Raw genomic sequence first — 8584 nt, 5'->3', positions numbered from 1 at the left:
AAGCAGGGACATAACAATTCGCATATTTCTTAGAGATCAGACATTATTTATAAAAAGAATTTGCAAAAAAACGAGTAAATGCAGTTATGTGAAAATTCAAATTAAATTTTTGTAAAACTTTAATTTCAAATAGTTAACTGGTAATCGACTAGTTAATGTTGCAATGTTATACAGACGATTTAATAGCAAAATCATTTCACGTAAGGACACTTAATTATATATATACTGGTCTATAATTTGTTGGTATCGACCACAACAACAACAGACGTGAAACCTTGTCTGATGCTCACATGACTGATAGAGATCATCCGTTTGTCAAATGAAATATCGTATATAATTTTAAATGTTAAAATTATTTTGGCTGGAACTGCTAAAATAATAGCAATCTATAACTTTCAACAACAAATATATACATCTAAGCAACCGATGTTTCTACAGCTTCACAGAACCATTGATATTGAGTCTGAGCAGAGATCACTGTGTCAGTCACGTGTACAATAAACATAAAATGCATTTTAATTTAATCATATTATGAACTTCGATTTTGTCACTTTGACAAGGCATTAGTCAATTTTCAATAATACCAAACGTGCAGCAATCAGACAGTGGAGTGTACGAAGTCATTGCAAGCGCTAATTATATGAAAAGTTACAAGTCGAAATCACTCTGCGAACGATACGTCACATTATTATTATGTAGAGAATACTTGCCTGGAAATAATTGTGAATGACAGTTGCCGCCATATTTAGGAAAGGTATTCGACGGGGACTTGGTCTTCGATGGAGAGACTTACTGTATCAGCGCCTAGGTAACTGGATGGTCAATGCGTCAGTGAAGATTCGAACAGTACAAGCTTTATCGTTGAAACGGTCACTAGACTCTAGAAATGACCTAGTTAGAGGACTATCGTGGAGAGTCTATAAAGATAACTTGCCCGTGGTAGATGTGCATACCAATTTTTTTGCCATCTCGCTGAAGGAATTACGTTCACGTTATATACTTAGCTGTCTGTTTTTTCGAGGTGTCTACGTGTATGTGTGTGTTTGTATGTATATTTCTCTCATTTCTGAGAGGCTGTACCCGTTGGTACGAAGTGAAATATATTATTATAAAACCCAATCAGAAACAAATTCTTACGTGAAATGTCTCAAATCGACAATAATGTTTTTAGTTACAACATCACACAAGAACGAGTTTGAACTACGTGACACCTACAAAAATTAGATCATTTCATTTATATTAATATTCACAATTTTAGCAAATACCACTTATAACTTTGCTATTATTGATCTAAATGTAAAACTTTGGACTACAGCGCTCATTGTTGAATCCGTCTGTATTTTGCTGTGCCAACTGTCCTTTTGTGTGACAAATATCGACAGCGCTAGAATTTGCAATCCGCAAGACAAGCCATACTGGTGACCTAAAATCTATAATTAGATTAAGGCAACAACATGCAGATAATGTCATACGTAACTAAGACGATTGTAAGCGTGACAGATACAATATATTGGATTTTAAATCATAAATGACGTCAACAAAAGTTTAAGAAAATGCAGCTACTAGTATGTAGAAATAAAAATCAAAGCTTATAAATTTTACTTAGAATTATTTGCTTGGTAATTAACTATAGATTACCTTATTGATTAAACAGACACTTACCTAACGCATTTCTACGCGTGTTAAACAAAAATACACCTAACTTCTGCAATTGTTTACCTTCTTAGTACCGACCACAACTAGCAGTTGTCCTTTATCCCTCGGCATGGTGTGATTTTTTATACATAGAAATTTTAATTTTGAATTAGTTAAGTATTTCCTAAATAAAATGTTGCAATTGCCTTGCTCCCCAGACTCTATATATACGTCTTGTTTACATAAATGATCCGATGGTTGCAATATCACATGATATAATTTGACCAGAACTGCTAGAACAGCATGTATGTAACTAGCTAGGGTATCGTGCAACTGCATTGAGTCGATAAAAACATAGTATTTAGAGTTTACTGTATACAAGCGGTAGCGCAGCAAAGCATAGCCTAGCCGGCACCTATTTTCTCGAATAGAGGAAAACTAATCTTACCTTAATGAACTACCGTAGAAACAATATCAATAGCTAAAAATATTGACATAACGTACGGGATATTTGAAATGTAATGTGCTTTACAAACATCACCCCACGTTCGTGTCACTCGCGCAAAGAGACAAAGACCTATAGTTTGTGCTGATAAATGTGACTATTGGCGGCGAGATTGAAATCCTTCTCACAATTTTGTTGTGCCTTGCTAGAGTAAGAAATTCTCTCTTTGTAAAGTATGGAGAATTGCAGTAATATGGTTATCAGCCATGTTGTACCTACAGTATGTTCAGAATCAGCAATGTTTGACAAGCACTTGACTTTCGTCTATTTGTCTTTCGGGTATCTATTGTAGTCGCTATTATGGAGTCAGTCGCTAGTGAGCAAACAGTACTTTGTCAAACTGATAGCAAAGGTGAGTCGTCATGCGCATTCTTCGCCTGCATTTGCAAAATTTTGTAAGAGAGTGAGACTGCAGCGTGCATTAATAAGAAAAGATACTAACTTGTTACAACTTAACTGATATTGATCAGCTGGTTTCTGTATAGATGTCTTGCTGTAAGAGAAAAATATTACGCTTTACAGTATTGTTTGATCAAGTATCGCATTCGTACCACAAAGATTTCCAATAAACGAAAATTCTAATTATTTTGTACTGTCTGAAAACTACATTTGGAACATCAACGCCTTTGCACCTAATTTTACCTATCAGTGGAAAAAACCAGTAAAAACATTAAACGGAAAAATATCGGACAATCTTCAAGTCGGTTTACAAAAAGTTCAAAGTAAATGGTCTTACAAAGGAATACAGTAGTGTGCGCCTAAGATATACAGTTGTGCTACCTAACTCTAAGATTTCATTCAAAAACGGCGACATTCGTGTCAATTGTAATCTAAATTATAACTAAAAGTAATAAATAATTCATAAATTATTAATTTATACATTGAAATACTTCAATGTTTAAAATGGTATAACTACATTAACTTTCACTATTATAAATATTATCCTAAGTTATCAGAAACGTAAATCAAAAGGTTTCCAGAGTGCATGAAAACCGATTTTTTGGCACCCGTACAAAGTACTGCAGAAGAAGAGAGCAATACAACTTCATCAGGTAATCATGTATGACTAAATTTTTGGTGTTCTAGTATTTTTAATCCTTTTCCTCTTCAGGATTTCCAATTTGGGCATACGCAATAATTATTTCAATTTTTAGTATTGCGGTCTATCATATTTTTCTCTGTCTTATCATACTTTATGTTAGAAGTAATTTATGGTATTCTGCATGCATGCACGCTATATTTACTTGTTGTCATACATTTTTGGATTACAGAACACATCACACAAAGCAGCAAGTCAACATTCAAAGTATTTAACATATTTACCAAATAATTACTATATTAATAATAGTGTTTGAATTAATTTACTGATAGAATCGCAACCTATTTTTGCTGAACAGCACTTAAGAATATATAGATATCCTAAAAGAGTTGCCTAAAACATAAGCCTTTCATCATCGCTCGATCAATCATGGCTGCTAACTCGTACAACAAGCGTACAACGTTTTCATAGCGCAGCCCAACTTATAGACGCATCAAAGTTACTTGATAAACAGCCAGACGATATGTTTTCTTTCGAGGAAACGATCACGGATCCGTTGAGATTGGTGGCATTCAATGATACATTTGCGGTACAGGCGTACGATGTATGTTATTGAGCATTGCGTTCGGCGTTCGTCATAACCTGGTTATTTTTTGTGGCTTCGGGAAAGTTTCTTGGAAAGTGTTCATGCAAACCGTCACCTGCAGCCAAATTAAAGTCATGGTTTCGTTTAGATCAATCTGATTTTTGGACTTTTTTCGACAGCAAATTTGATACTGAGACACCACACCAAAGACCATTCGAGTTTGTGTAGCTACGAAACGTCTTGATAGCCTCTCAGTGGTGGTGAAGCGATCTTCAGCTGCAAAAGTTTGAGAAAAAAGGTAGTTATAAGATATAGATTCAACCGCTCGATGTCATTTCCTACTTCCACAAATTACATCTCTATAATAAGGTATATTTTAAAAATCTGTTTCTATCTAGGATTTCTTGCTTTTGTTGAAATGCATATTTTAAATAAAATAATTATTATGTTACCATTGCAATAGAACAATTGACTAGTTACAATAAATAATTAACTGGTTACTAATACACACTAACTAAAATTATGTTTAGTGATGGGGCAGTGAAGTCAGCGAATCCAAAGAATGAGGAGTGTATCCATGCGTATGAATACATACCTAATGAAGATCAAGTGAGGCAAGTGAGACTGGAGTCATCTTATGCTAAACCATCCGATTTTGCTATTCAAGAAAATCCAGCCTACACCGCTGCAGTTTAATTCTTAAGTTGGCGCAACAAGATTTTTGCTACAGATGCTTGTAATTCAATTTCATTAACATTAAAGAAGCTAGGGTAGACTTGTTTCAGCTTAAGCTGTACCAGGAGCGGGGTATAAAATGATTAAATGCGATTTTGCAAAAAAAAGAAAAATTACATGTAATACAAATTAGAAGCTTGCTCCGTTAAATTTACGTACATAAAATGAAAATATGATTTAAACCGAAATATAAAAATAACGTCAGAATAATTATGCGATTAAAATAATCATTAAACAGGGACATAACATTCGCATATTTTTTAAAGATAAGTCATTATTATAAAAAAAATTACAACACCATGTGCATTATCATATTACACCTTTGTCAAATTTTGATTTTAAATAATTAATTGGTAATCGTCTAGTTAATGTTGTAATGTTACACAAACGATTTAACAGAGAACGCATTTCACGTAAGGATTTTTAATTATATATATAACTATATATATAATTATATATATTCTGATCTATAACTTGTTGCTACCGACCAAAAAACAGACGTAAACCCTTGTCTGTTGCTCACATGACTGACAGAGATTATCCGTTTGTGAATGAAATATAGTATATATTTTTAAATGTTAAAATCATTATGACTAGAACTGCTAAAATAATAGCAATCTATAACTTTCAACAACACATATATACATCGAAGCAACCGATGTTTCTACTGCCTTACAAACACATTAATTTTGAGTTTGATCAGAGATCACAGTGTCAGTCATGTGTAAATATACATACAATGTAATGTAACTTAACACGATGAACTAAGATTTTGTCACATTGACAATACATTAAGTCAAGTGTGTAATTGTCGTCAATTTTTCGTCATACCAAACGTGCAGTAAGAAGACAGTTGAGTGTAAGAAGCCACTGCAAGCGCTAGGTATATGGAAGTTACAAGTCTAAATCATTCTGCGACTAATACGTCACATAAATGTAGAGAATGCTAGCATGGAAACAGAATCGTATCAGAAAGCAAACTCTTACATAAAATTTCTCACATCGATAGTAATGCTTTTAGCTACACAATCACACAAGAACGAGTTTAAACTACGTAACACCTACAAATATTAAATTTTTTATATATATTAGTATTCACAATTTAGCAAAATACCACTTATAAGTTTGCTATTATTGATCTAAATGTAAAAGTTTGGACTAAAGCTCTCATTTTTTGTTCTGTCTGTATTTCCTGTGCCAACTTCATCTTGTCTGACAAATATCGAAAGCGCTAGAATTTACAATTCCGTAGGATAAGGCATGCTGGTAACCCAAAACCTAAAATTAGATCAATGCATCAAAATTCAGATACTGTCATACATAACTAACACAATTGTACGCGTGACAGATATTATATATTGAATATTAAATCATAATTGGCATTTACAAAATTTAAAAAATTCAGCTACTGGTATGTGCAAATTAAAATAAAAAATTTAAATTTAATTTAGAAGCGTTTGCTTCGTAATTAACTATAAATTACATTGTTAATTAAACACACACTTACCTAATGCATTTCGACGCATAGTAAACTAAAATACACATACCAGCTGTAATTTTTACCCTCTTAGTACCAACCACGACAAACAGTTGCCATTATCCCTTTGTATGGTGTGATTGGTTATACATATAAATTTCAAGTTTTAAATTAATTAAGTATTTTGTAAATAAAATGTTTAGAGTTGTCTTGCTCTCTAGACTTTATATACAAATCTTGTTTACGTCAGTGATCTGATGATTGCAATATTATATACAATAATTTGACCAGAACCGCAAGGACAGTACGTACGTAACTAGTTATGGTAACGCCCAAATGCATTGAGTCGAAAGAGCATGGTATCTAGAGTTTACTGTATACAAGCAGTAGCGCTGAAAAGCAATTAGCCTAGCCGGTACCTACTTTCTCGACTAGAAGAAAAAATTATCTTACCTCAATAAATTACCGCAGAAATGATATCAATTGAAATATTGACATGTACGTACGGGATATTTGAAAGGTGGTGGGATTTACACATGTCACGCCACATTCGTCTCACTCGCGCAAGGACACAAAGACCTGCCGTCTGTGCTGATAAATGTGACTATTGGCGGTGAGATTGAAAGAAATTATCACAATTTTGTTGTGCCATATTAAAGTAAGAAGTTCTCTCTTTGTAAAGTATGGTGAATTGTAGTACGGTTATCAGCCATGTTGTACCTATATTAGGTTTAGACTCAGCAATGCTCGACAAGCACTTGACCTTTCATCTATTTGTCTTTCGGGTATCTATTGTTGTTGCTATTTTGGAGTCAGTCGCTAGTGAGCAAACAGTACTTTGTCAAACTGATGGCAAAGGTAAATCGTCATACGCATGCTTGGCCTGCATTTGTAAAATTTTGTAAGAAAGTGAGACTGCAGCGTGCATTAATTAAGAAATTACTGACTTGATACTTAACTGGTATTAATCAGCTGGTTTCTGTTCAGATGTCTTGCTGTACAAGAAAAATATTACGCTGTACAGTCTTCTTGGATCAAATTTCAAATTCCTACAACATCGATTCCCAATAATCAAACAGTCAGGGAATTTTGTACCGTCTGATAAATACAGTTGGACTGTCAACGCATTTGAAACTAATTTTACCTATCAGTGGCAAAAAGCTGTTAAAACGTCAAACGGAAAAAGATATCGGACAATCTTCAAAATGTTTTACAGAAACCTCATAGTAAATGGTATTACAGAGGAATACGATGGTGTGCGCCTAAGATATACAGCTGTGCTACCTAATTCTACGACCTTTTATTCAAAAACGGCGACTTTGCGTGTCGGTGGTAAGTTAAATTATAACTAAAGCAATAAATAAATAATAAATAAGTAAATAATACATTGGAATACTATAATATTTAAAATAGTATAACTAAAATATCTCTAACTGTTATGTCTATTATCCTAAGTTATCAGAGACGTATCTCAAAGGGTTTCCAGTGTCCACAAAAACTGATGATTTTGCCACCCGGACGTCATGCATGCAAGTTCTTGATACACGTTTGCTACGGATACCATCATTTGATTGTTTAATAGTCCTACGCAATGCTGCGACGAGCAAAAATTCCATCTCTGTAAACAATTGAATACGAACGTCTCAGTGCACGGTTTTATGTTCTACCAATCGTTATAGATGCATGTTTTTAGGCAAGCAATCTAAATTATATTGCAAGGAGTTTTCTTCAAAATATTTTTAAAACTGTTCTTTTGTTTTTAATGTTAAATAAAAAAGAATTCAATTTTATTTACGTCTTTATTAATATATTGATTAATGAATTAATAAAACTCTTTTCTTTGCCATTTCTTAATAGATTAAGTCATGGTCTAATTAGGCATGCAAATTGTGTCATAGCTTTGTGCAAATAATTTGATTTGAAATTTTGCTGCTCGCAAGATACTAACATTTAGCTAGTCGTTGTAAATCCATCTGATGACCGTATGAGATACGCCGCTGATAAAATATATTTTCTCTTACTAGATATTGGTACAGTAATAGAATGTAATTTTTCACATATACAGATCTTCCCACAATCTCAGAACAATCGACAATTATAATGAGTGAATCAAACTCTCGTGTAAAAGCTTGTTTCAATGTTAACGGACGTCCCAAGCCTTCTCTGAAAATTGATCACCAAGCCAACATAATCGTCAACAGTTCTGTTGAAAAGAAAGAGGACTGCGTCTACTTCGTGCTTCAGAACGTCAAAGATGCCGAAAAATTTACTGTGACAGCAGAAAACTGTTTTGGACAATCAAATGTTACCATTAGTGTTCAAAAATTTCAAAGTTGGTTGACTTTACTCTGAAGACTTGATATAAACAAAGAAAACATAATTAATGTATTCGTTTTCACATCGCAGGCACTCCAAATCCTCAAAACGTTAGATCAAATGCTCCATCTATCAGTACTTCCAATGCACTCGGTACCCTGAAACCGTCAGAATCATCTGTTTCTTCATACTTAATCGGTGCAACGACACAAAACACTGCAGAAGAAAAGGACAATAAGACTTCGTCAGGTTGTCATGTATGATCAAATGTGGCCAATATTCTAAACATTT

The 8584-nt window shown here is 33.6% G+C and overlaps 1 long non-coding RNA gene across 1 annotated transcript; it reads left to right on the top strand.

Annotated features, from left to right (window-relative positions):
* The first annotated feature begins 6538 nt into the window (after positions 1-6538).
* Positions 6539-7066, top strand: LOC134176640 (uncharacterized). The gene is made up of 3 exons (XR_009969313.1): positions 6539-6635; positions 6707-6835; positions 6965-7066. It is a non-coding gene; the product is annotated as an uncharacterized LOC134176640 (long non-coding RNA).
* Positions 7067-8584: the final 1518 nt, after the last annotated feature.

The sequence above is a fragment of the Corticium candelabrum genome, chromosome 3, assembly GCF_963422355.1.
Source record: "Corticium candelabrum chromosome 3, ooCorCand1.1, whole genome shotgun sequence".
NCBI lineage: Eukaryota > Metazoa > Porifera > Homoscleromorpha > Homosclerophorida > Plakinidae > Corticium > Corticium candelabrum.
Note: the sequence above shows the minus strand (reverse complement) of the source record. Positions and strands in the feature narration are given on the sequence as shown.